At 38.4% G+C, this 27,437-nt stretch overlaps 1 protein-coding gene across 9 annotated transcripts in view; it reads left to right on the forward strand.

The window, feature by feature from the left end:
- Window positions 1–27,437, forward strand: part of CADM2 (cell adhesion molecule 2) — a 1,073,705-nt gene that overhangs the window by 849,945 nt on the left and 196,323 nt on the right. Inside the window, exons 1-2 of one of the 9 annotated variants that reach the window (XM_043509692.1) lie at window positions 20,446–20,451; window positions 24,050–24,052. The exons of the other annotated variants lie outside the window; for them this stretch is intronic. The gene's annotated coding sequence lies outside the window, so the exon portion shown is untranslated. Of the gene's footprint in view, window positions 1–20,445; window positions 20,452–24,049; window positions 24,053–27,437 lie in introns of those variants that run through there. 9 annotated transcript variants of the gene reach the window in all.

The following is a 27,437-nucleotide window of genomic DNA, read 5'->3' on the forward strand; positions in this document are numbered from 1 at the left end:
CTCTCTCGCTCTCTCTCTCTCTCTCTCTCTCTCTCTCCTCACAACAGATAATGCTAGGTATTAATTGAATTATACAAGCCAAACTAGATAATGTCTTTAAATAAGTTTTCATAAATACAGATCTTTACAAAGTCAAATGTTTACACATCTTGACAATAAGAAAAGTTATTAGGAGGGGGAAGCACAGATTATAAATAATCTACAGCAGAATTCTACAGTTAAATTTACAGTTTGAAAAATATTTAGGGTCAGATCCTCAGCTGTTGCTAAACAATATAGCTCCACTGAAGTATAGAACTAGAGCTACATTAATGTAAGTGACCTGAGGAACTGATGCTTCATCTCTCACTTGTCACATAAAAAGAAAAAAAAACAGACACACTTTTCTGCAGGTGAATGACCCTCTGATATTGTGGCTGATGTGATTAGGCCCTGTGATGGTGTCCCCGAATAGATATGTGGACACAGTTGGCAATGGGCTTTGTTGCAAGGATAGGTTCCTGGGTTACAGAGTAGCAGCCGTGTTAGTCTGTATTCGCAAAAAAAAAAAAAAAAGGAGTACTTGTGGCACCTTAGAGACTAACAAATTTATTTGAGCATAAGCTTTCGTGAGCTACAGCTCACTTCATCGGTTGCATTCGCTGAAGTGAGCTGTAGCTCACGAAAGCTTATGCTCAAATAAATTTGTTAGTCTCTAAGGTGCCACAAGTACTCCTTTTCTTGTTCCTGGGTTAGTATTTTTTGTTGTGTGGTGTGTGGTTGCTGGTGAGTATTTGCTTCAGGTTGGGGGGCTATCTGTAAGCAAGGACTGGCATGTGTCCCAAGATCTGTGAGAGTGATGTGTCGTCCTTCAGGATAGGTTGTAGATCCTTGAAGATGCGTTGGAGAGGTTTTAGTTGGGGGCTGAAGGTGATGGCTAGTGGTGTTCTGTTATTTTCTTTGTTGGGTCTGTCCTGTAGTAGGCAACTTCTGGGTACTCTTCTGGCTCTGTCAATCTGTTTCCTCATTTCAGCAGGTGGGTATTGTAGTTGTAAGAATGCTTGATAGATATTTTGTAGGTGTTTGTCTCTGTCTGAGGGGTTGATGCAAATGCGGTTGTATTATAGAACTTGGCTGTAGACAATGGATCGTGTGGTGTGGTCTGGATGAAAGCTGGAGGCATGTAGGTAAGTATAGCAGTCAGTAGGTTTCTGGTATAGGGTGGTGTTTATGTGAGCATCGCTTATTAACACTGTAGTGTCCAGGAAGTGGATCTCTTGTGTGGACTGGTCCAGGTTGAGGTTGATGGTGGGATGGAAATTGTTGAAATCATGGTTTAATTCCTCTTCTTTTCCATGGGTCCAGAAGATGAAGATGTTATCAAATCCACCATGAGTTCAACTATTGGGAGACAGGCCACATCAGCCGCACTATCAGAGGCTCATTCACCTGCACATCTACCAGTGTGATATATGCCATCATGTGCCAGCAATGCCCCTCGGCCATGTACATTGGTCAAACTGGACAGTCTCTACGTAAAAGAATAAATGGACACAAATCAGACATCAAGAATTATAACATTCAAAAACCAGTCGGAGAACACTTCAATCTCTCTGATCACTCGATTACAGACCTAAAAGTGGCAATATTACAAAAAAAAAACTTCAAAAACAGACTCCAATGAGATACTGCTGAATTGAAATTAATTTGCAAACTGAACACCATTACATTAGGCTTGAATAGAGACAAAGTGTAACTATTTCCCCATGTTTATTTTTCCCCCTAGTTCACATGTTCTTGTCTACTACTGGAAATGGCCCACCTTGATTATCACTGCAAAAGGGTTTTTTTTCCCTCTCCTGCTGGTAATAGCTCACCTTACCTGATCGCTCTCGTTACAGTGTGTATGGTAACACCCAGTGTTTCGTATTCTCTGTGTATGTAAAATACCCCTACTGTATTTTCCACTGCATGCATGTGATGAAATGAGCTGTAGCTCACGAAAGCTTATGCTCAAATAAATTGGTTAGTCTCTAAGGTGCCACAAGTACTCCTTTTCTATTCATGTTTAGTTAACCACACTCTTTCTAAAATCTAAGATTTGTTTTAAACATGTGGTTTTTCTTCCAGCATAAGTACACTGTTCCCCTACACAGCAACATTCTCCCAAGATGTTAATGAATATATATTTATATAAAACTATATAAATATCCAATATCTGGATTTCATTATCATTTCTCAATTCATGCAGATTATTTCCTTTAATGCAACTTCATTATCAGAGTTGGATTTAAAGAATAAAGGGAGGATTGTCATTGTCAGGTGAAGAAAATGAAAATAGGTTTCAGAGTAGCAGCCGTGTTAGTCTGTATTCGCAAAAAGAAAAGGAGTACTTGTGGCACCTTAGAGACTAACAAATTTATTAGAGCATAAGCTTTCGTGAGCTACAGATAGCTCACGAAAGCTTATGCTCTAATAAATTTGTTAGTCTCTAAGGTGCCACAAGTACTCCTTTTCTTTTTGCAAAATGAAAATAGATACCATTGTCCCTTTAAGAGAAAAGAGGAGAATAAAACTGAATAGATTGAAATGCACTAACAAAACCCAGCTGGAGAGTGCTAAGTAATTGACAAAGGCACTTGATTCCCAGGGCTAATTTAAGGCAGCATTTTCCAAAGTGTGGGGCAAGCTCTCCTGGGCAAAAAGATTGGGACATACAGAAGATTGTTCAATTGTTCTCCAGAGTGTCACTTTTATTTAAAATTAAAAGTAAGTTAGTAAGTCTTTAGCTGTTAAGGTTGTGGCAAAGACCTAGGAAACATGATATGAATGTAGCTGATGCAGCAGTGCCTGTCTCAGTTTGCAAAGAACCTGAAGCAATAGCTCTCTAAGGTGTGAATTGCCCCATTTATTTCAATAGGTTCTAATGGAGGTGCCCTAGATGATACTTTAAATGACAACAATGTTAAAGATTTCTGCTCATCAAAACATAGTATAGGAAACTAAGTATCATAGTGACCATCTACACAAAGTGTGTTAACTCATTTTGGTTAGTTCTTCAAGTATACATGATAGGGGTGGGGGCACAAGAAGTTTCATTGTTCTGACAGAGGGCTCAGGTTTCAAAATCCTCATCCTCTTGCAATCACTCTTTTTAAAGACAACAAGATTAATTTGGAAGATAAACAACAACAAAACATATAACCAAACCTACATTTTTTTCCTGAACTTGTTCTGTTCAGGTTTCTCTTAGCAGGGACCTTCTGTCCATACTCCTAGTACCTTCTGCCTCAGAGAGGAACAGTCAGTCCTATTTTATACCCCTAGGTTAGAGTTAATAGAGCTCATCTTGTCTGAAACCTATTTCCCCATGGTATTTCTCCCTCCCACCCCACCCTCCACTGTTCCTCTGATATTCTTGTTAACTGCTGGAATTAGCCTACCTTGCTTGTCACCATGAAAGGTTTTCCTCCTCCCCCCCCCCCCACTGCTGCTGGTGATGGCTTATCTTAAGTGATCACTCTCCTTACAGTGTGTATGATAAACCCATTGTTTCATGTTGTGTGTGTGTGTGTGTGTGTGTGTGTGTGTGTGTATATATAAATCTCTCCTCTGCTTTTTCCACCAAATGCATCCGATGAAGTGAGCTGTAGCTCACGAAAGCTTATGCTCTAATAAATTTGTTAGTCTCTAAGGTGCCACAAGTACTCCTTTTCATCTTGTCTGAGTTCAACAAAAATAAATCTGAACCCCTGTTTAGCTCCTAACACCTAGCATTCTCTCAAGACTGACTGTCAAAATGCTTATAAATTTCACACAAGTGGAATGTGCCTTTTTATATCAATAACTTAGGGGGGCGTTAAATTGAATAAAAGCTTCAAAATGAAAGTAATTCCTATAAATGTTTGTATATTTTGTGATTTATCAGTATATATTACTAAAGTTGGTACAATGAAGAACATAATTCAAAAAGGGGCTTTGAAAAGTTTACTCCTAGACATTTGAATTAGTTACTACAATTCTGTTCTTGCTTATCCTTGCTGAGTGCTTTCTATAGATCATTCCATTTGTGTTATATCAGTTTGTGTTATTGATTTGATCACTGTTGTCACTTTCCAGATTAATATGCACTAAAGGAAGACATATATGTTTTAATAAGGACACGTACCTGTGTCCCTGTGGTTATGGAGTTTAATGACTCAATTATCACCTGAGGGTAGGGTTGTGGATTTTGTTTGTTTTTTAACTTTAATATCTTGAGTTTATCCACAAATATTCATATTGGTGGAACTGCTCATGTGAGTATCACCAGTATGTGCAAGACTAGGTGTAAATAGGCTAGTGTAGTGAGCCTCATCTTTTGATGTTAAGTACCTCTCAAGATCAGGCACTTGGTACTTGACCTTGATCAAACATGGAAGTTATTGTTTGGGTTTTTCGAAACTCCCAATCCTTTCCATCTTGTAATAATCAACATTTAGAGAAAGTGCTGTCCTGTGATATGACTAATAATGATTTTTAAATTCTGAAAGGATATTCAAGACCTGATGTTAAAGGAGGCCTCCATTTCTAAATGTGCATAGAATTGCTTTTTTTCCTTGTTACTTTGTCATGTCTGTTTTGTTGGAAAATACAAAGATAAAGAGCTACGTTCTCAGTTGGTGTAGATCAGCATCGCTCTACTGACTTCAGTGGAGCTATGCCAACTTACACCAGCTGAGGATCTGACCGAGGGTGCATATTTTAGTGTCTATTAACATTTAGTGTCTGTAAGTGTCAGATAGCTACCTTAGGCTAACCTAGCTACCATATATTAAGCTAAGCTAAGTCACATGACACTTTCAGGACTATATATATAGTGGTAAACAAATTGCACTAACATATATTTGTGACAAGCATTTGGGATATACATTGATCCACACATTCTAGCTTTTTTTTCAGTACAAGCAAATTCCAGTACTCATTTATTCTGATTTCTAATAAAAACAATATACCTTCCTAGTCTGTAGGGGCCTTTGACAATATTTTAAATCTCAACATAGAAAAAAGCAGCCTTCCCAAAGCCTGAAAATATGAAAACCCCAAAATAATAATCAAATCAAGCAACATCCTGAAAATACAAACGGATAGGCATCAACCCTCACTACACCTCTCATACATCAAAAGCCTGTGAAAATAGATAGGCCTTGTAAATTCCCTGAAAATCAGCAGACTTGACCAAGAGGGAGTGAATTCCACATCTGAAGGCCTTCATGGAGAACACTCTTCTTGCACCCCATTCTCTACTATACTCAGGAGACTCTAGCTCAGGCACCTCTGCTGTCCCCAACTGCAGTAGGATGACACAGGGAAAGGTGTGTTCCCTTAACTAGACATGTCCCAGGCCATTTAGTTTTGACCTATACAGCCTTAAAGTACATCTGGAAATCAACAGGCAGCCAGTGCAGATCCCAAGGCATTGGTTATGTGTATTCAGGAAAAAACATACTGTTGTTCTCCACCAGCATAAATTTCCAGATTGCTTTAACGTGTAACCCAATGTAGAGTGTGTTGCAGTAATCTAGGGTTGTAATTTTTTGAAGGAGCCCAAGCTAGTTAGATGCCCAAATTCCATTCAATTTCAATGGGATTTGGGTGCCTATCTCCCTTAAACTCCTTTGAAAATCACCATTTTAATCTTAATTGCTACAAAATTATAGTAGCAAGCATCCAGTTTGCAAGAAACAGTTGCAAACTCTGGGCCTCATGAAGATGAAAATAAGTCACCTTCAATAGTGGGGCTGTATGATCTGCCAGAAAAAAAAAAAAAAGCCCCCAGATTGTGAGTCCCAGAAACAAGGTTGGCCGATAATGTTTTAAAGAAGCAGCTATAATCCTTGCCACATTTTCCAGTTGCTTCTCTCAATATACCAGGATTACCTCAACTTTATCTCTCTTTAGCTTCAATATTAGGGCATGAATGAGGATTTGATATCTGCCAAACACTAGGTAAGGCATTGGGCGGCAGGAGCTGAATCAGATGAAACAGAAAAATAGAACACAGTGTTGTCATCATAAAACCACAGACAGTGCTTCCTCACTAACTATCCTAATGGACCCATATACATGTTGAATGAGAGCAGGGATGAGATGGAGCCATGCAGATCCCCACATCAGAGAGCACTTAAGTCAGAAGAGTAATTGCCCCCAAAGGACCTTCTATCTGTCTTGGAAAAATAAAAGTGAAATCATCAAATGGTGGCACTTTGTAATCCTGCTAGGGTTTGCAAGTGAGCCCGTTACCTCTCCTAAACCATGTATTGAAAGTATCTGATAAATCTAACATGAACACCTGAATTTTATCTATTGTTAGGAGGTGATTATCTGTTAGTGCTACTCAGGCCAGTCTAATATATGTACCCAGATTTACAAGGGTCAAAGAGGCCTGAAGCAGGAACATACTCTGAGAGTTTCCTCACCTCAGTGATGTCAATAATTTTAACCAGGATCTAGAAAATTAGGTAGATATAGGGATCATAGGGACAGATCCTGTGACCCTGAATGTAGTGAGGCCATTGCAATTATATTGCATGGGAGGTGAGAAAGGTAGGATTGGAGAAGCCTTCACAGGAGTTCTGCACCAATGGTGAATTGATGTGCCTTAGCAGGGGGCCTGGTAGGCAGGGCCGGGATGATGTATTTGTGATTATACAGATTAAACATCCAAGTTTCTCTGCAGAGGGTATGTGCAGCATGTGTTTGACTGCATGTGCATCCCATCCCCAATATTCTTCCTCAGCAAACAGCCCACTTTCTTTGGCTATATATAGGGCAGAGGATTTCACCCACAGAAATTAGACTCAGAGAATATCTATTAGTTCACTGCTCTCCAAATTTTTCATTCTGTGGACCACTTCATAAAAGAGAGATGATGAGAGATCCTATCACATACCACCCACACTTCTATTCCCCTTCCTCCTTAGTACTTAGAGTTTTATATGTGACCATTAGGGAAGGGTTCACTGGACAGTTGAGGATTTATAGACCATAGTTTAAGACACTATATTGAGTCAATCAGTTCATCCTTCTGCCAGTACAGGTTTGTTTCCTACAACGTACTTTTCTAGTACTTTCTTAAATCTAATTTTAAATTCCTTATGGAGACTATTTCATTGTCAAGTAAACCTCACTGTTAAGATTTTTCTTGATGTTTGGGTTCAATAGATGATTTCTTCAAGAAAGTCTCTTATTATGACTCTTGTTGGCCAAAAAAGACATTAATGGAATGTATTCAGCAGCATAGTGGTGGTATCATGAAATGCATTATAAGATGGTTGTCACATGCAATCTCAATTTTAAAGCATCCTAATAAGATGTCACATGGTGACCATACAATACAATGTGTATTGTGAATTTCAGTATAAATACTGGCAGGATAGCTTAAAATGCAATACTTATTAAGAGGTCCATTGAACCAACCAATTCCCGTAGAATCATTAATTCAAGCAAATATTTTAGGTGAATGAATATAAAACACTTTTTTTTTAAATACTTTTTATACAGGAAGTCTGATTTGTTTCTGATTAAATTATGCCTGATTAAATCAGTCAGAATGATCAGAATCACTCATCCTGATATGATTGGCTCAGCTCACTGCCAACCTAGTGTGTTGTGATGTGAGGTTCTATTTTCCTATAATGTAGATCATTCCCTCCATATTCTCCAGCAGGTTGAAGGTCTAGTTTAATAATCTTTCTGAAAAGAAAGATCAGGATTCATGTGATCTTGTTCCAGGCTGCAGTGGACAATCACTACTTCATCACAACTTCATTGAAAGTGTGTAGTTGGGTAGTGGTGGTTGTTGTTGTTGGGGGGGATGTTGGGTTTTTCTTTATTTTTTTTGTTTTGCAGGAGTTGTTTTTGGTTTTTTGAGTGTCAGTTAAAGGGAGAGCAGAATGAATAGACTCATCAGTGATGGACTGATAAGAGCATGAATATATCTCTAAAATAATAAAATAATAGCATAACAAAGGAAGATCTGATACTGGATCATCACAACAGGAAATGCTGAGATGGACCGGGTTTTTTTTTTTGTTTTGTTTTTTTTTGTTTTTTTTTAAAGAACCAACAGCTACTGTGTTGAGAGTAACTAAGAAAGACCAATAAAAGTAATGGTTAAGAATAGTAAGTGTAAAACATTGAAGAGAAATGAGAGGCTCCCCTCCTCCTACCACACATCCTTACAAATGGAAGGAGGTACACAGTTAATAATAGTACTATCAAACTAATCTACGTTAGAAAAATAAGAAAAAAGCAATGGTTGAAAACCTGTCCTAGTCAAGGCATAATAACAAATGGAGTTATAAAACAGGTAGTAGAGAAAATAAGCTAAATCAAGGTTTTTATCTTTAATTATGTGAAATATGGATAATAGAATTGTACTTTGAGCTGTCAGTGTTGTTTATTTTTTAAAAACCTTGTTTTATGTATAGATGTGAAATCACAGCTCAACATAACTGAAGTTGTCAGCCAAACCTCTTCGTTATATCAGTGTTAGGTTAGATTCATGTGCACCAATAGTTTAACTGGCAGCTGAAAACAGAAATAGATTTTGGGGTGGAGGGTGCTATTTAGAAAAGATTCAATAAAATGCCTTTCAGTCAGTGGCTTTTAACTCCTCTGTTAGCTGCCAAACTGATTAAAAATATAATTGTTGGCTTTTGCTAATGTTGAAAGTAAATGCTGGTTTTAGGAAACAAGTTTTTAAAATACAGGTTTCTAAAAATGTTTAAATCAGAAACTCGGCAGTGGCAGCAGTTTCTGACAATGCTAATGTGAAATTATTAATGGCTTTTAACAAGCATTGCCTACATGTGGGAGAGGGAGTGGAAAGTCATCTTGACATTGTAAGCCCAGTCAAAAGCCACAGCTGGGCTAATAATTTTATTTTCAAACACTGTTTTTGTTTTGTATTTTTTAAAAGTAACTCTATGACCAACATTTTAATTAGAACATTAATATCAATGAAAACCTGAAATTGAAATTCTGGTTGGCTGGGCATGTATATGTATTTATATTTCAGTGAAAGCAATCGGATAGCTGGAGAAAGAACAAGTGGAAGTGTGAGGGAAAGGAGTAGGGAGATGACAGGATATGTGGGTATTCTCTGAGTTTTCAATACCAAATGCAAGTATCTTGAAAAGAATAATATATAATTAACCATATATTTTCCTTTATATAATTTTAATGTGCTAATGTGCCCACTATCGTGGTATCTTTTAATACAAATTTTATTCCTTATATAGTAGTGCATCCATGATCAAGGACCCTCATTGTGTTTAAGCATAAACGTAGTATGCCTACAATCTAACCAGAAGAAAACAAAGTATTACTATCCCCATTTCATAGTTGGAGATTTGAGGTACAGAGCTATTAAGTTACTTGCTTAAGTTCAGTAAATAAATCTGTGGTAGATTTGAAAATTGAATCCAGGTCTCCTGAATTCCAAAGTAGTGATTTAACCACAAGAGCATCCTTTTTCTTTACCCTCAGATAATCTTGAAATCCATGGTCGGTTATCTCTTGGTGTATACTTCCAAAGATAATGATAACACAAAGATATGAAAGAACATAAAAGAAAAACAAACAAAAAATGACCAGAATATAAAAGGAGACAGAAGAAAACTAGCAAAACTCAATAAAAGAAAAAAATAGTTTATATGGTAGAGTGATGTAAGAAAGGATTGTGATGTTCCCCTCTAGTGTTATCTGGATCGGTGATGTTATCTAGGCCTCTCCAATCTTTGACTCTGGGAGCCAGCCTTACCCTGCTCTGCTGTGAGAACCCCCACTGCTGGGCTGTTCACGCACAGCCTCTGGCATGTAAGCTGCTCCCAGCTACTTGCAAGCGAATGACACTAGCCAATATCTCTGGTCACAGACACAACCCTAGGAACCTCCATCTTGCAATGTCCAGTTATGCCCACTGGACGCTGCAAGCTTATGAGAGTTTGTCAGTTTAACAAAGAAATCGTTATGTACCAGGCTTGTTATCCCCAGGGGAGCCTTTGACACACTTCAAACCAAACGCATGGCTTCAGGTAGAATAAACAAATGAATTAACTATAAAAGTAGACTTTAAGTGATTATAAGACAAAGCAAAACACATTCTAAGCTGATCTTAACACTTTCAGTGTCCTTACCAAACTTAGATGCTTCTCACTATAGGCTGACTGGTTGCTCTTCAGTCAGCCTCTCCCCTGTAATCAGCGGTTCAGTCATTTGGTGGTGTCTGTAGATATAGGTGAGAGAGAGAGAGAGAGAGAGAGCATGGCAAATGTCTCTCCCTTTTATCATGTCCTTTCTCCCCACTTGGCTTTGCCTCCTCCTCCCCACTTCAGTGTCAGGTGAGCATTACTGAGTCTCTTCAAGCAAGGTTGAACAATTCCCCAGTGTGGCCTCATGCAGGTGAGTCATTGCATTGTAGCTCCCTTGCTGGACAACGGTTGTTGATGGGTTGATTGACACCCCGCCCCGGCATTGGTTCCTTTCCTTGCTGTTGCCTCTAGGGAGCTACTATCTGTCTGATTCCCCCAACTTACAGCATGTTTTAGTGACAACCATACTACGCAATTATCTTAACTTCATATGCATTAATGATACACATACATGGCTAGAGAAATGACTTTCAGCAGATCATAACCTTTTCCCTGATACCTTACAAGGCATGCTTTATACATAAGATCACAATTATATGAAAATGAGGAATATGGGGGTTACAGCATGCTCCCCCAAAGTATAGAATGTCAGAAGGTTGAAAATCGAAGACAAGGAAAATAGAATGTGAAAAGGAACCATAAAAGAACAAAAAAAAAATCCAAAACTTTCAAGGTTTGATAAATCACATAAAACAGGTATGTAAACCAAATAAAGTGCGGCATAAAAGGGAAAGTGTCATAATTATTGAAGGAGATAGTAGCTGGAAAGCTCTTGAGGCCTGGTCTACACTACACGATTAGGTCAATGTAAGCTGCTTTGCTATGGAAGTGTCTTCACTTACATTTGGCTTCCACCGACTCAAGTGCCTCTCTACACCAATTTAGTAACACCACGTCCCTGAGCAGTATAGAGTCATGGTCGATGTAATTAGGCCGACACAGTGTCAGTATAGATACTGCATTTCTTATGTCAACTATTACTGGCCTCCAGGAGCTGTCCCAAAATGCGCCACATTGATAATACAATTGATAAAAGCGCTCCTGGTAAGGACATGCACCACTGACACAAGGAGCCAAGTGTGTGCACACACAAGTAATATAATAATTGTGGTGGCTGTATGCCGATATAAATTAAGTTGACATCATTTTGTAGTGTAGATATGGCCTCAGAATCCATAAATCAGACTTGAAATGAATCAGTCCTGCTCTAAAACCATTGATGGGGGATTTCATGTAACTAACTTCCAAGTCAATAAAAGTATTGAGCTAATACATAGTTTAATGTACTTCTGAGATATACTTCTGAGTATATCTTTAAAGAATCAGCATCACCAGTAATTTAATGTGAATTTGAAGAAAATCCAATTTTTCCTCCAACTTCATCTCCTCCCCTACACCATTGAGATCTTGTATCACATATGTCTATATTCGCAAAAAGAAAAGGCGTACTTGTGGCACTTTAGAGACTAACAAATTTATTTGAGCATAAGCTTTCTTGAGCTACAGCTCACTTCATTGGATGTCACAAGTAATCCTTTTCTTTTTGCGAATACGGACTAACACGGCTGCTACTCTGAAATATGTCTATATTGTAGCTGTGAATTAGACAGGCCTTGCAAATGCCACCTTATAATCAGCCAGTCTCATTATAGCTGATTCATACAATTCAGTTGTCCTCTCCTAATGAGTATGTTGCCTTGTCAACATATTTTCCACTTTCTCTTGACCCAAGGATTGAGAACCCAACCCTGGGAACTGAGCTCAGGTAAGGCAGTTAAAGTGCTCTGACTAAACTATCAGACAATCTCATTTAGGAAGTTTTCATGTTTATTTTTACTCTATTAATTGGGAAATAACTAAGTGTAGAGACTTATAAGGCATTATCGTGGTATCTAAGCACTTCTTTTCATGGCGATCACTGTGACAATGCACACCAATGAACTCATGGGAGGGATCATGCATGTATAAACCAACCTGCCATGGAGCTTGTATGTATGTAGTATATCCCTCCACAGACAAGCCAGTTACGAAACTGGGTGTTGTCTTGTCCCTCCAGATTAAATCCACAGGAGGAAGGAAGGATTAGGAGGCCTGTATGCCAAAGTTACTATTAATTAGTATTCTTTTTCCCCACACTGACGTCATGAGTTTAAGATACACTTTTTAAATGTATGCTGTGTACTTTTTATGCCATATTTTTCCATAAACTTGCCATGTAAAGGTTATGTTCAGAAATCTTTAATATTATTTTAAGGATGCCCAAAGTGGTGATTTAACTCAAAGCATCCTGATGAGCCAGATTCTGCCACTTAAACTGAAGAATATCTTACTCTAGCTTTAACTAATTGATTTCAGTGGGGCTCCTTGCAGAATAAGACTCTTCTTACCATAACTAATGGTGACAGATACTGTCTCTATTAAGAATATAAGAACTCCCTTACTGGGTCAGACCAATGGTCCATCTAGCCCAGTATCATGTCTACTGACAGTAGTCAATGCCAGATGCTACAGAGGGACTAAACAGAACAGGCAATTGTCAAGTAGCTGAAAAAGCATTATATATTTAATTTCTAATATCAAGTTTATAGGGCTCTTGCTAATGCTGCCCCTCCCGGGGAACAGGAAGATACCTGTGACAATAGCATTGATGCTAATACTGTATCACAGGTGGCATGCACAGACATGGGAAAGGTTGTACCACAAACAACCACGTCTGAGTTCATGCCAGCACTTCAGCACAGCAATCAGATCTGTTCAACTAAGGTCAATATGAAACCCACATATCATCCTGCTATTTCATATAACTGTTTTTTTTTCTCCTGAAATGCAATTAAGTTTATCTGTGGTATACATTCCCAGTGCCACACCATTAACCTTTTATGGTGTATTGGTTCTATTAGTGGGAATAGTACAAACATTATCTTGTAGTACTAATAAAAATCATTCCTATTTTCTATTTCCACTAATAGAGTTAATAGCTAGTTTTTACTCAGTATAATAAAAATAATTTGTTCTGTGAACCAGAATTCCCAAAATGACCTGCAGAGACAATGAACTCTTTAGAGCACATGTAACTGCTTAGATATGGAGTAAATATTGTAACTGTTGTCTGATAAAGAAAAAGAGCAAATATTTAGGCAATCTCCTAGTTACCAAAGCTGCTAATGTCATAATACAATATCATCAGGCTGAAAGATTGCTTTAAAATGTATGTTACACCTTATTCATTAGAATAAAACATAAAATAGCTCTTTCTTTTTCTCAAATGTCAGAATGCCATTAAAATCAGACACAATTCAAATGGATAGAAAAATATTTGCAATTTCCTGCAGTTATTTTCAGTAATGCTCTGTTAGAGAAATACTGTACATTATATGAAGGTCATGATCCTGAGTTTGATTTTGACATAAATAATTCCAATAATTGGCCCAGGTCAATTTCAGCAGTAGAAAAATTGTGGGTTTACAGGATGATAAATAAGAATCTCACCAAAAGTTTAAATTTAAGATTTTTTTCCCCTGGTGCTTTGCAAGGAATCACATTTTTGTTGGTTTTAGATAACTGTAAAACGCCTGATGTAGCTTTATGTCATTTAAACCTGGCAAGAAGACTTTGACCTTTTCTTTCAGATGCAGACCTTGCCACTCTAACCAGGTCACTCTCCCCTTATTACAAAACACACCTCCTGGAGCCACACCTTGAGACCATTCAGAATGTGAAATTAGTACAGGGAGCGGCTGCCAGTAGGCAGGGGTTCATATGGAGACTACATTCTGACCATGGTCAGTATTCTGTACTAACTTCCCATTAACTTCTGGGGTGGAGTTTAACACATTGTTTTTGATCTTTAAATGCTAAATCACTTAGTCCTGACTGGATGAGAGATCACCTCTCACCTCCATGTGATACCATGGCATGTTCAATCAGTAGAGGCTCTCAGGCATACCTACCCATATCAGTTTAGAATTGAAGGTTTGCCTAGCTGAACATTTTCCACAAGGAGCACTGGACTGTGGAGTTTGCTCCCATGCATCTATAGAAAGAAATCAGGTTTATTAATCCTCAAGGCATGCTAATTCCCCTTTTTTTTTTTTGAGGGGGGACTTCAGAAGAATTGGATTGAGGTGGCTATGATATTCTTAATATTATTAATTTATTAATTGTGTAATTTTAACATGTTGGATTTGATTAGAATTGTGTGATTTTTTTTAATTGGAGGGACAGCACTTAGCTAAGTGCTTTAAAATATTTAAAAGTAATTCCTTGAATGATAAAAATAAAGATAAGTTATAATGATCTTTAGCATTTATCTTTCCATCTTCAGAGTGATTTAAAAACATCACTGAATTTTCTGCATGGCTGTGATGTAAGTTAATATTATCCCCATATAGGAAGTAGAAAAACTAAAACAGAAAGTTTAATTGATTTATCCAAGACCATAGAGAGTTTGGTGTTAATGCTGAGATTAGATCTCAGGAGTTCCTGTCTCCCTTATCTGTGCTCAGGTCACATTCTCACTCATATACTGTGCTAGTAAATGTCTGTTTTCTTCCTTGTTTGTAGTGGTGGTGTTGTAGCCATGTTGGCCCAAGATATGAGAGTAAGGTTGCCAGTCCTCCAGGATTGTCCAGGAGTCTCCAGGAATTAAATAATATTTTTAAATTAAAGATTATGTCATGTGATCAAACCTCCAGGAATACGTCCAACCAAAACTGGCAACCCTGTATGAGAGAGACGAGTGTTCGAAATCCACAGAGTTCTTCAGGTCTGGGAAAGGTAATCACCATGTCATAGCTAAATAAAAGGTGGAACAGATTGTTAGGCATAAGGCAGTGGTTTTGAACCTTGTTTCATTTGAGGAAACATGTTGAATGGAGGTACAGACCCCTTTGGTTTGGGCATCTGTAGATCACAGGTTAAAAACCACTGGCATAAGGAGTTAACACATATTTCAAGAAATAATTCAAAATAAAGTGGGCAAAATTAACACCTCTGCAGTGATGGGACACAGGAGAGCTAGTGGGTTACAGATTGTTTCCATGAGACATACAAAACCACCCTATCACCCATGCACAAACACTTTTCACAGAAGGATCACTGACCTCTCAAGTCTTGTCCTCCAAGGAAACCTGCACAACACCTGCAAAAGGTGAAACTGGGAGCTTAAATTCGTAACTCTGTTAGACACCAAATATCATGGACTCAATAGAGATACTGTTTTTTGTCTCATTACAGCAATCTGTAACCCCGGAATTTTCCTTTGTCCTGTGATTGCAGAAATGTTAATTACCCACTTCATTTTGAATGGTTTCTTGCAATATATGTTAACTGCTTATGATTAACAATCTGTTTGACCTAGTATTTGGCTGTGACACTCTGATTATTTTTCCCAGACCTTTCCCAGAACTCTGTGGAGCTCAAAAGCTTTTCTCTTTCTCCAAGACAACTTGATCCAATAAAAGATATTACCTCACGCACCCTGTCTCTGTTATTTTCTTCCTTGTGTCTTATTTGTTGTATCTTTTAAAAAATTATTTATTGCACACAATTGTGATTGTAGGTTCTATCACTAAAGTTAGATTGCAAGGATCCATTTCAGCAAAATACTTAAGAAATGCTTAAATCCATTTGGCTTGACTGGAATTTGAGCATGTGATTAAAGTTCGAAACGTACTAATGTACTTTGTTTAAATAGGACCTTAATTACAGCTAGTGTGCATATATGTGCTGATCACATTGCAATCCAACCAAAGCTACATAGTCAAACAGATGCCAACAAGAAACTGCAGAACTGGAATTAATTTGCAAACTGGACACCATTAAATTAGGCTTGAATAAAGACTGGGAGTGGATGAGTCATTACACACACTAAAAACTATTTCCCCTATGCTAATTTTCCTCCTACTGTTACTCACACCTTCTTTTCAACTGTTTGAAATGGGCCATCCTGATTATCACTACACATTTTTTTTATTTCTCCTGCTGATAATAGCCCACCTTAATTGATTAGTCTCATTAGAGTTGGTATGGCAACACCCATTTTTTTGTGTTCTCTGTGTGTGTGTGCGCGTGTGTGTGTGTGAGTGTGTGTATCTTCCTACTGTATTTTCCACTGCATGCATCTGATGAAGTGGATTTTAGCCCACAAAACGTATGCCCATATAAATTCGTTAGTCTCTAAGGTGCCATAAGTATGCCTTGTTCTTTTTTCTAGTCAAAATAAAGTCACTCTTCTTCGAGTTTGATTTATTAACCTAAAGGCACCTTCTTTAGAAACCTGACTCTAAATCGTCTCCAATGTAATATTTTTAGATTTGCTTTTTAAACCATAACTATGTATAAAGACTTCCATTTAATTGTGACTGGCTGGATCTCAAAATATGGTGTTACTAGTAGTGAGGAGTAATGATGCAGTATTATAGTTATATGGTTAAAAATAAATCAGTAGTGTCTATGTATCAGGACATTGTTCTGAACATACAACAGAATCTCAGATGACAGGATGTTTATGATTACTAAAATATAAAATATTTTCAAAAAATCTCCATTTGCTCCTCAAAAGTTTCAAAAAGATGAGGGTACATTTTCACAGTGGGGTGTGTGTGGTTTTCTCTACAAAATGTAGCATGTACACACAAATAAAAGGTTGTGCTCTCTTTAAGAAAACTAACTGCTGTAATGCAATACAGAGAAAGCAGTTCTGCAAATGCACACTACAGCAATTAAAAAAATAACTGTATTCAGCTCATATATTTCATTCATTCACAGATTTTACTTGTATACTGCTCTGAGGCCAGATGGCTGAAACACTGGCAGACTTCTGCACCTGTAATAATGATAAAATACTGTTATTACCTGAAATACGTGAGTTGAATGCTTTTTTAACCTGCTGATGTATTCTCTGGCTAGTCAGGTTTTTATATTGCTTAAGCTATAAGAGATGGTAGCCTGTGCAGTACTGAGCCTTGGGTGGATTCAATTTCTGAGACATGATCCAAAGGAGCAAATAACGTCAAGTATTGAAATGATATAGTAAGCATTGTAGTGCGTATGACAGGGTGTCTTAATGCAGTTACAACATGGTAAAAAGAAGTGCGTCATTGTTTTCAAGTTGGTGATGTTGTACCTGCATTTCTATTGGGAAGTGTTACATAGTATCAAAAGGTTTGTGGTGAAAATAAGTAGATGCTATTGAAAGCTGGTGTAATTACAACAGTTATAATGGTTGTCCACAGCAATTACTTTAAGGTTTTCCACCATAAACCCCTTTTTCACATATCCACATCTTTCCAAAAGATTGAAGATGTGGACTTGAACTTTGTGATGTCAAGTCTCTGTCTAAAGGTAAAAATATGTCAAAATCCCTTTAATCCTTTTCCAATTATGGAAGAATGGGGAGAAGTTCATTTTTTCCCCACTGCAAAATAATTGCTCTGCTCCTTCACCTTCAGCAAAGGAGAACAACTCTAAAGGCAGCTGAGCTTCAAAATTTAGGCACAAATCTTCTGCTCGTGTAAATCAGCAAAGCTCCCCGGACTTCAATTTAGGATTGAAAGGTCAACAACTATTAGTATGAGTATTGAAGATGAAAAAACTTACACCAGCTGGGGCTCTGGACTGTAAAAGGGTGCCTATCCATAGTGTGTAATAGTAGTACAGCACATGCAGTGGGATGCTTGACAATATATTTGATAAGTCATGAACACTTTAAAACATGCTCTTGTGCATGGGCAGTTGGAAATTGTTAAGTTAAGCTACTATCTCTACCAGAAAGGTGGTGATCCTGCAGACGGAGCTATAGGATTTAACTGTACAGTGAAATGCTGAGTCAGCCCCGCTGATTTAAAGTCTTTCCTCCTTTGCTGCTGCCCCACAGGCCATCTGACCGAGAGGAATGAGGAGGGCTGGTAAAATGTTTTCCACTGAACCTTTTTTATTTTTTTCCGTTAATTAAAAAATGGGTTTTTCAATGAAAAGTCAAAATGTTCTGTGGCAAGAAAAGGGACATTTTTCGACCAGCCATAGGAATGAGAACTCTTGAGATATATTCTTACTTTACTTTTCCTTTACACTTACATAGCACTTTACAAAGATAAGGGCTCACAACACCCCTACAAACTAAGTGTATGTCATTGTGCTTTTTCTACAGATTGGAAAACCAAGGTTCAGTGAGGTTATGTGACTTGCCCAAAGTTATACAATAAACCAGGGTCCAAACCAGAATTAGTGTCTGGGTTTCCTAAGCACTAAACTCATGCCTAATCCAATAACCACTGCAGCTGAGCTGAACATAGCCTCAGTGGAGAGCATACACGTTGTTCCTCATTATTGTCCCTGTGGATGTTAGCTTCCCTATGGAAGGATGGGTTCACTAGAACCAGGACTGTCAACTTTCTCTTTCAGCATCCAGCGGAATAGATTACTGGGCACCAAAGGGAACACATTTTGCATCCCTTTACAGGATAACAGATATACTTCTGCAGCATAGGATTCTACACAATCCCTCCAGTGAACACAATGGTTCAAAAGCCACAATCTGGCTCTATAGATTTAGAAAACAGGGTTGATGCTCTCTAACTGTATAATGTTCCTAATAAGTAATGAATTGGAATAATTTAAGGTATATGCCCTCATTATACATACTTTTTTGTCTCTTGTTTGGAGAAGATTTAAGGAACTTGTCGTGTTATATGTTACACAGGCCATCTCTGTTGAATTATTCTCTGTAAATATATTTTGTTTTTACTCTGAGAAATTCTGTAGTACTCTCCACTGAGAATGCTATTTTACTACAGAGTCTTTCACACAATAAACAAATGCAATCACTTATTTTTAGCAACGCTTCACTGTATAAACTGTCCCTTGTTCTCCTTCTTTGTCAGGTTTAACTGCCTTGTTAGATTTGTGTGTTAGACCTAAATAGTGCTGTTTTACTTACTCTGTACAAAGATCTGTGTCACCATCTATTTTTTGTAGTTAGGAGCTGATCTAGCAAAACTGCATTTGACCTTTGTTTTTGAAAGAGTTGTCTAAAAATAAAACCGTTAAAATAATATTCCATTATCCATCAAGATAATCGTAAAGGGGCTAATGCAAAACTTACCCTTGTTTTAACTGAACCAGGCACCCATCCAGTTGCTGATACCCTTGGAAATGTTAGCAATTAATTGCAGTGCAAGCAATTATGATTAATAATATAAACTGTAAAGCAATTATCGTTTTAAAAATTCTCCATTTCAAAAGTTTTAGAAAAGAGGACATAAAGGTAGTGCATAAAAAGGAAATAATAAATAAGTCAAGCCTGAAACCATCAATACATTTTTTCAAACTGAAGTGCAAACTGCATGCCTAGGACTATGCCCATGTCTGTGTTCTGTCAATCACCCACCTCCTTTTATTAGTCTTAGAAGATAAACAACAAGACTGACAGCTTTGTGCCCTGTGGCATTTTTGTGTCACCAGCACCGAGTAAGAGGGTATTGTGTCATCACTCATGCCTGTCAGGTTTGGTTTTAGTCTGCTGTTTGTCTTAAAGATCGTTTTCCTCATTTTTCCCCCTCTAAATGGATACACCTACCCAGTATTGATTATATATTGTAGGTGTTACTGAAATCTGTTTGTCAGACTTTAAGATATCTTTGACTAGGATATTTGTAATTTCACCTCTTTCCTACCCATATGCCTAATCTGAAATTGTAGAAGTAAAAGTCTTTCTCTCTTTTTCTAAACCAGTAATTGGCATTTCTCAAACTTTTTTACTTGCGGCTTTTTATGACCGTCATTTACTCTTCCGTTGCATTAATATTAAAGTTGAAGAAAATCATTGAAACACTTCAATACTGCTTTCTTAAATGTGACACGGACATAGATCTTGTAGGAGTTGTAGAGAGTTTGCACTGCTTTCTCACAGACAGACGACTAGACCACTAAGATCTTCTCCCTCACTAGATGAGCCATCAAACCTCATTCCAGGGAAGCCCAAAGCCACTTTTACCTAGAGATTTGCTTCAAACAACAATAATCTAGTCTTGTAAATTTTTTCACAAGTGGTCTGGGAATGGGGATTGAAGAGGCAAGTCTTTGCTTTTGTTTAATGAAATGTCACAAGTAATACAGTGGTTTTGTTTAATTTTGTGAGGAGAAAACTATAGTTTCTCGCGGCTAAAGACACAATGCTTATGGGCACAGGCAGTGAAATTAGTTGGGTGTATGTCAAGGATTCATGCTTCTGGGGTATGCTCTAGTTCTAAGAAACACAAGTCCATCAATGACAAGAGTTGCTACTTTTCCTTGATGAATTGACAGAAGTGTTGTAGAGCTTGAACAGGATGCGAGGGAGTTGTCTGGGCATTTTTAGTGGCTTTTTTGACAAGTCTGTTACAGATGCCAGATTTATTCCTCTAGGGATCACCTTAAAAGATGATACTTGGCTTAAAGAATCTGATTTGTTCCACAATAGGGAGAGATCAGGGTACAGCCTTTGATTTCATTTGCACTGGGAACAATATCTATTTAATTTTAAAATGGATGATCAGAGACTACATTCATAGAATAATTCAGGATGTCACTTTGGCTACAGAAATTCTCCCTTCAGAGTGAGTGTTGTAATCACCATCCCTTCCTACTTTGTCTGTCTCAGCAGTAATGTTTCACCTAGTCTCATATATAGATGCCTTTCCCAGATCTAGCTAGATTAATTTGGGCCAGATTCTCAGATGCTGTAAATCAATATAGTCCCATTGACTTCCTTTCCCCCCTCATTTAATATAAGGAGCCTCCAAGGAACTCTAAGGTATTATGTGTTGGTGTGGGGAAACACTCTAGTTGCTCCTTCCTGATTTCATTCCATTTTATATTTTGCCTTTGTTGGTAGAGTCAGGAAGACAAAGTGTGTTTCTTCTTCTTCTTGAGATCACTATGGTTGCACACTTGGCTAGTTACTAGTGGAAAGCGCATGATCTGGGCTTTACTATAGCAGCATCCCTAAGGACTTCTCAAGAATTGCAAACTACTGTTAATTCAACTGGTTCTGATGAATTCCTCCCTGGGTATAAAGGAAAAGAATCCAGATTTTTTGTCGACAATATGACCACAATGTTCTGTGTCGTGTGTTGTTCAATCTATCTTTGTACAGTGAGCCTTCTCAGGATTTAGCTAAAGAAGATTAAGTCCATAGAGAAATGTTTATGCTTACCAAACACTGAAAATAGTAGGTCACAGTTTTGTCTACAGAGTTTTGTTTTCATTTTATTCATATTTTCTATTGAGAGTTAATTGGTGATGTATGATTTTTTTCCCTCTGGAAATTGCCTCTTGAAGAAAATAATCCTCTCTCATGCTCATCTGTTAAACATAGAGAATTCACAAGTGTAATCAGTGAGTCAGCACTTCACAAATGCACCTTTAATAACTATATTATGAAGCTTATTTTTGGCTCCGTAAGAATCTCCTCAAATGATTTCTTTGCCTCTAGCTCAGTCTAGATAACATTCTGGGGACAGGACTGCCAGAGGTGAGGGCAATTTGCTAAGGGCCCCCTAAATGACAGTGGGTCGGTCAGACCAAAGCTGAGTGAGAGGCATTGTGATAAGCTTCTGGAGTCTTAGTGCCACTCAAATTTGGCGACTGCCATCAACAGTCTGTGGAGCGACTCACCCATCCCAGCTGAGCCCAGATACTACTGTTGCTACCATTGGCACCACACCAGGCCCAATGCAATCCAGCAGGCCAAGAGATTGGAGGTAAGAGCAAGGTCAGGGGTTAGGAATATTGCTCCCACAAGCAGCAGGACCAGAGCTCAGGGAGAGGCAGGATCAGAAGTATCCCTCTGGCAGCATGCAAAGGAGAACCCCCCCCCCCAGGGAGGGCAGCAACCCTGAATGTCTCTCTGACTCCTCTTCTTAAACTCTTTTGTCTCTATGATAATCTTTTTTGGAAGGATGGGGGTGGAGGGGCTCAGTTTCAGATTCTGACCTGGCTTCACAAAAACTTCTGTGTGGCCCTGCCTGGGTGAAAGGGAAAGCATTTTGAAGATCTAGCTAATACTGACTGTGACATATCCCTGGGTACAACCTGGAACTGTGGGACTGCTGTGCCCCCTTAACTCTCCTTCCTGGGTTGTCTCTTACAATGCTATGCTAGGTTTCAGAGTAGCAGCTGTGTTAGTCTGTATTCGCAGAAAGAAAAGGAGTACTTGTGGCACCTTAGAGACTAACAGATTTATTTGAGCATAAGCTTTCGTGAGCTACAGCTCACATCATCGGATGCATCCAATGAAGTGAGGTGTAGCTCACGAAAGCTTATGCTCAAATAAATTTGTTAGTCTCTAAAGTGCCACAAATGCTATGCTAGTTACAAACAGCAAACCCCTCTAAGTGCTGTGATCATTCAGCCAGCGACATGCAGGGAAACACCCAGCTAAGTTGCATGAATGCTCTTTAAGCCACTCATGAACTAAACAAAGGGAGACACCAGAAAATTCCCCCGTAGCCTTGAAGCTTTGCACCCCAGAAATAGACCATCTTACACTGCCCAAGACCTTTTCTTGAACAATGCAAGCTCATTAATTAGTTTGCCACTTTGTCAAAGCATAGTGGACATGCACCAGCCTTTGTCATCTGAGCAGACTCCCCAAGCACTTTAGACAAACTCACAGGTAAGGATAAAACATTAAAATAAGTTTAACAACTACAGAAAGCTATATTTTAAGTGATTATAAGTAGTAGGAAACCAAGACAGAGATGGTTACATGAGAAATAAAAAATAAAATCATAGTCTACATTCTAAACTTTATCTGACTAAGCAAGATTTGAATCAAGCTGTTTTTCTAACCCCCTGAGGCACTGTATTCAATTCAAAATTCTTAATACACAGGCTGAATTCCTGGCTCAGCCTGGGACTAATCTCTCCAGTTCAAAGTCTTCCCCTCCAAATGTTGTTGCCTTCAGAATAGGTGTGGAAGGAGAGAGGCCCTGAGCTGATATCGCAGACTCCAATTTATACCCTGCTCCATCCATGGAAAGATACTGTCTCAAATGTGAAGTCATGTGATCTACATATCCTGCTGAGATAGTGGGTCTCTGTAGTCTACGTGCTTTGAGGGGCCTACTGGGAGAGTGGATTCTCCTTAATGGGCCATCAACACATGGCTGCTAGTCCTAATGTAAATCTGTTTTAGGGGTGTTAGTTGCTCCTTTGTTGCCATCAAAAGGCCAGCTGGGGATCTCTCAACAGACTCGCAACATATTTCAGTAATGCACGCAGCAAAACTTCATAATGTCACATGCAATGGTAACACTTACAATTCAACAAGATAGTCATGTTTAACAGATCATGATTTCTCAAATGATACCTCACAAGGCATACTTTGTACAAAAGATATAATCATATCACAGTGGTGAATATGGGCATTTCAGGGTGCTATTCAGATACAGAGTGTCACACTGACATCACTCTTCATTGAGGGCATCTGCTCATCATCCGTACTCCTACAGATCTACACCTAGCAAGAGTGTCCAACCTTTTCTCTTTTCATGTTTAACTAAACAAATTGCTATGTTCTTGTCTTTCTGATACTAGCTTACTGATATTGCTCTTTAGGAAGTAGACTTCTGCAATATGCTCTACTTAAGGGTTAGTACTAAAAGTCACTTGAAAAGCTACAGGTTGGTACAGCATTCACTGGAACATATCAAAGTACACCAGTGCTCTTCATTAATCAAATGAGTGTTCTAATCAAATCTAAGATCTGTTTCAAGATCTTTGTTCTTACATATGTATTTAATGAACTAGAGCTCAGTTTTCTTAGCAACCTTCTCTCCACCTCCACTCCTTCTGTCATACTAAGTGGGAACACTTCAACTGATGCAACAAAGAAGGTTTAGTAAGTGATGGTCCTGGGACAAGGCATATTTGTCAAACGATCAACAGTTATGGAACTCACTTCCACAGGAGATCCAGCTGAGCCCTCATCTCAACAGCTCCAGAAAATGCCGCAAGATGTATTTATCTTTATAGGTTGATATGTCCCAGACAGTTGTGCCATGTACACCTGACTCAACTATCAGCTACTAGCATCTGACCATTATAAGAAAGCAGTTTAAAAGGAAGAAGAGAGGAGAGAGAAAAGAGTTGAAGTATCTGTTTATCTGTAAGGCACGATGACAATGAGAGCAGTGGGTGATGGTATAATAATAATAATTTGCCACTTATGTCATTGTAGCATATTTGCAATTCTGTTCCAGAACAGATAAAATACACTCTGGCGTTTACCTTCAGCATTGAGGGAAGAGTAGGTTTTTGTTTGTTTTGTCTTCCTTTCCTTCTAAATGGCATTTAGAAAATAAAGTGTAGCAATGTTCATACTGTTCTCTTTATAGTCAATTAGGTAAGTCTATTTTGGGTGTCTCATCTTTTAGCTGACTCACTTCTGTATGGAAATCCTCTGTTGTACAGGGCAGGCAGAATTATTTGCTATGGCAAATAAGAAAGCTGTTACTATGGGGATTTCAGACAGCATACTTAGAAGTTTAAAAGCGAAGGAGAGGAGGGAGAATGATAATTGAAGGGAAAGGTGGAGTCAAAGGCAGCTTTTTAAAGGATGTTCCTATGGGAGTGAGAAAAAATTGAAATGAAAAGCTGGTGGTTAGATTGGGAATAACAGAGGTAAACAGAGGGAGGGGATGGGTTCAGAGAGGCAAGGCACATAATAAGTGTTTGGAAGAGGAAAGTCGGAGATCTCAAAGCTAGTTACTGGCAAGAGTAGTGAGAAGTAATGTTGGATTTTTGTTAGTCTTCTCCTTGAAACAGTTGGCAAGATCCTGGTTGAAAAAAGGAAGTGGTAGGGACTATATAGGGATTCAGAAATAGGAAATAAGTGTTGTAAGCACTGAATTCCCTAATGAAGGAGGATTACTGCTATTTTATGAGGCAGATGACAGTACAGAAAGATGAGAGAATTTATAGTAGAGGAATTTGGTGTAGTCCCTGGAATTTCTTCAGAGGTATTGAGCAACCCAGAAGTATAAGTGGAGGAAGAGAATGAGAGGAGTCAGCCAGGATGCAGAGAATGAGACTCTGTGGTTGGATAAAAAGGACAAAGGAATTGGGGGTGGAGGATAGAAAGAGGCTAAGTGAATCATTTATGGAGAGGCAAGGAATGGGAAGGTGTGAGTTAAGGACAGTGGAGAATTAGAGATTGAATTTTATATCTAGGAGATCAAAATCTTTCTCAAATTCAGCACTTTAGATTGTCATTGCAGACTGTTTATCAGCTGTGATGCCACTGCATATATTATCTTCTGAATCTGCAGTTAATGTCATTTCACAGACCTCTCTGCAGAGAGGTTGAAGGAATAGTCAGCACCCACGCCCCTGCCGTCAGATGACTCCTCTGCTTGAACCTTATCTCAATCAGCCTATGAGGCAGAAATTGAAAGTCACTCCTGATCCATTATTTGTAATACAATACAACACAATATATACACAAATTGCTCTTATAATGCCTCTTTCACCTAACGTTGTAAAGTGGTTTACAATCCACTTAAAAATAACACAAAAACATTCAGCACTGGAAGAATTCCTCCTAGCACAGTGATGAATACTGGATCTTTTCTGTGCTTATGATATTCACACTTAAAGGATATATACTTCAAAAGTAATAGACTGGAGACTTTCATGAATATACGATGTTCTCTTAGTGATTCAGAGCTACAGTGGGTAAGAACAACAGCTATTTCCTGACTAGAATAAGTGTGTGTTGTAATGTAATATAGAGAGTAAATAAACATAGTCTGAAATTATGTAGTCTGTATATGTCTTATGTATCTTTCCCCCAACCCTAGGATCTCTTTAGTCTGCTGCTTATTAGTACTTTGTATTTGAATTCTGCAAAAAATCAATATTTTTTTCAAAAAACTTAACCCCTTCCGAACAGTTGCTTGAATTGATTAACATTTTAAAAACTTGAAAAGCATTAGAATAAATTTAAGTTCTTTCTCATGGAATCAGATGTTAGACATGGCAAAGTCTGTTCAAATTACTCCATCCAGTCCCCTCTTTTAAGCTGGCTCTGCTTCTACACTAATCCTTTAAGGATTTGTCCTGATTTGCTTTTTGAAAATGTCTACTGACTGTAACTCAGCTACATTGACACATCACTGTTCATGATGATAGGGAGGGATTGGGAGCAGAACAGTTATATTTGCAGATTATTAGTTGTCAATGTAGTACCTCATGGTTCTAGGGAACCAATATAGAAAGGGCCATTTCATCTCCAGGCTTAATCCCAGCACTCAATGCTGCTTTAGAACAGGGCTATGATATTGCTCCTGCTTGCCCTTCCCATTGCTGCTGCTCTATTGTGCAAGCAGGGGAATAAGTAGGCTCTCATTGCTCTGGTATCAGATTTGCTTGGGTCACTGCATGAGGAATACAGGAGGATGCCAGCTTGGAAGCTTTTTAAAATGTCTTTAAATCTACTTCTCTCTTTTTCAATGGCATTTCTTAAAACTACTGCCTCTGACTGTATGTTTTCCAGTTTTGAACCCACTTACAAGAATAAGGATGAACACTGGCTCACTAAGGGAAAATAACAATTCCCACTTCTAATACCTCCCCTTGTTCTTCCAGTGAAACAGGGGAGTTGAGGGCTGGTTAGTGCTGTGGGAATCAGATTGGGAGAAGAAGCAGGGCTTCCATGAGTTGTGGCTGAAGATGGGGTGACCATGGAAGTAGGGTGACCTTGCCCCATTGTAATCCTTGCCACTGGTTTCTTCTTCACTCCTACAGAGTGAAAGCATTCCCCTACATTCCATTTTCCTATAGTGATGAGGAGAAGCAGCAGCAAGTGGCCTAGCCATATTTCAGAAATACGTGAGAGTGCCGTGGTACTGAATTATGTGTAGCACCACCAATGTTTAATGTGCAGCTCTCCTATTAGCTCATGGGAAGTGTGACGTGATAGACACTCACCCCACTACCAGCAGAACCGCCTCGCTCTGCTTGTCAATGGACAAACCTGGAAATCTATTTACATTGGTGTCAGTTCACAGTTTATTGGTGTGGATTAGCAAGACCCCAGCATAGTTTACCAGGCTATTTATCCCTTATGTCTAATGCTCCTCATTTAAAAAAGAATTATTTTCTAACCTGAAATGTATTATCTTTAGTTTTCTACCAGTACTCTTCATTTTACTCCTCAGTTGCAGGAAAAATCCCTTTTTCCTAACTCATCTTAATATTAATACCTCTTTGAGAGGGGTA

Source organism: Dermochelys coriacea, chromosome 1, assembly GCF_009764565.3.
Source record: "Dermochelys coriacea isolate rDerCor1 chromosome 1, rDerCor1.pri.v4, whole genome shotgun sequence".
Lineage (NCBI taxonomy): Eukaryota > Metazoa > Chordata > Testudines > Dermochelyidae > Dermochelys > Dermochelys coriacea.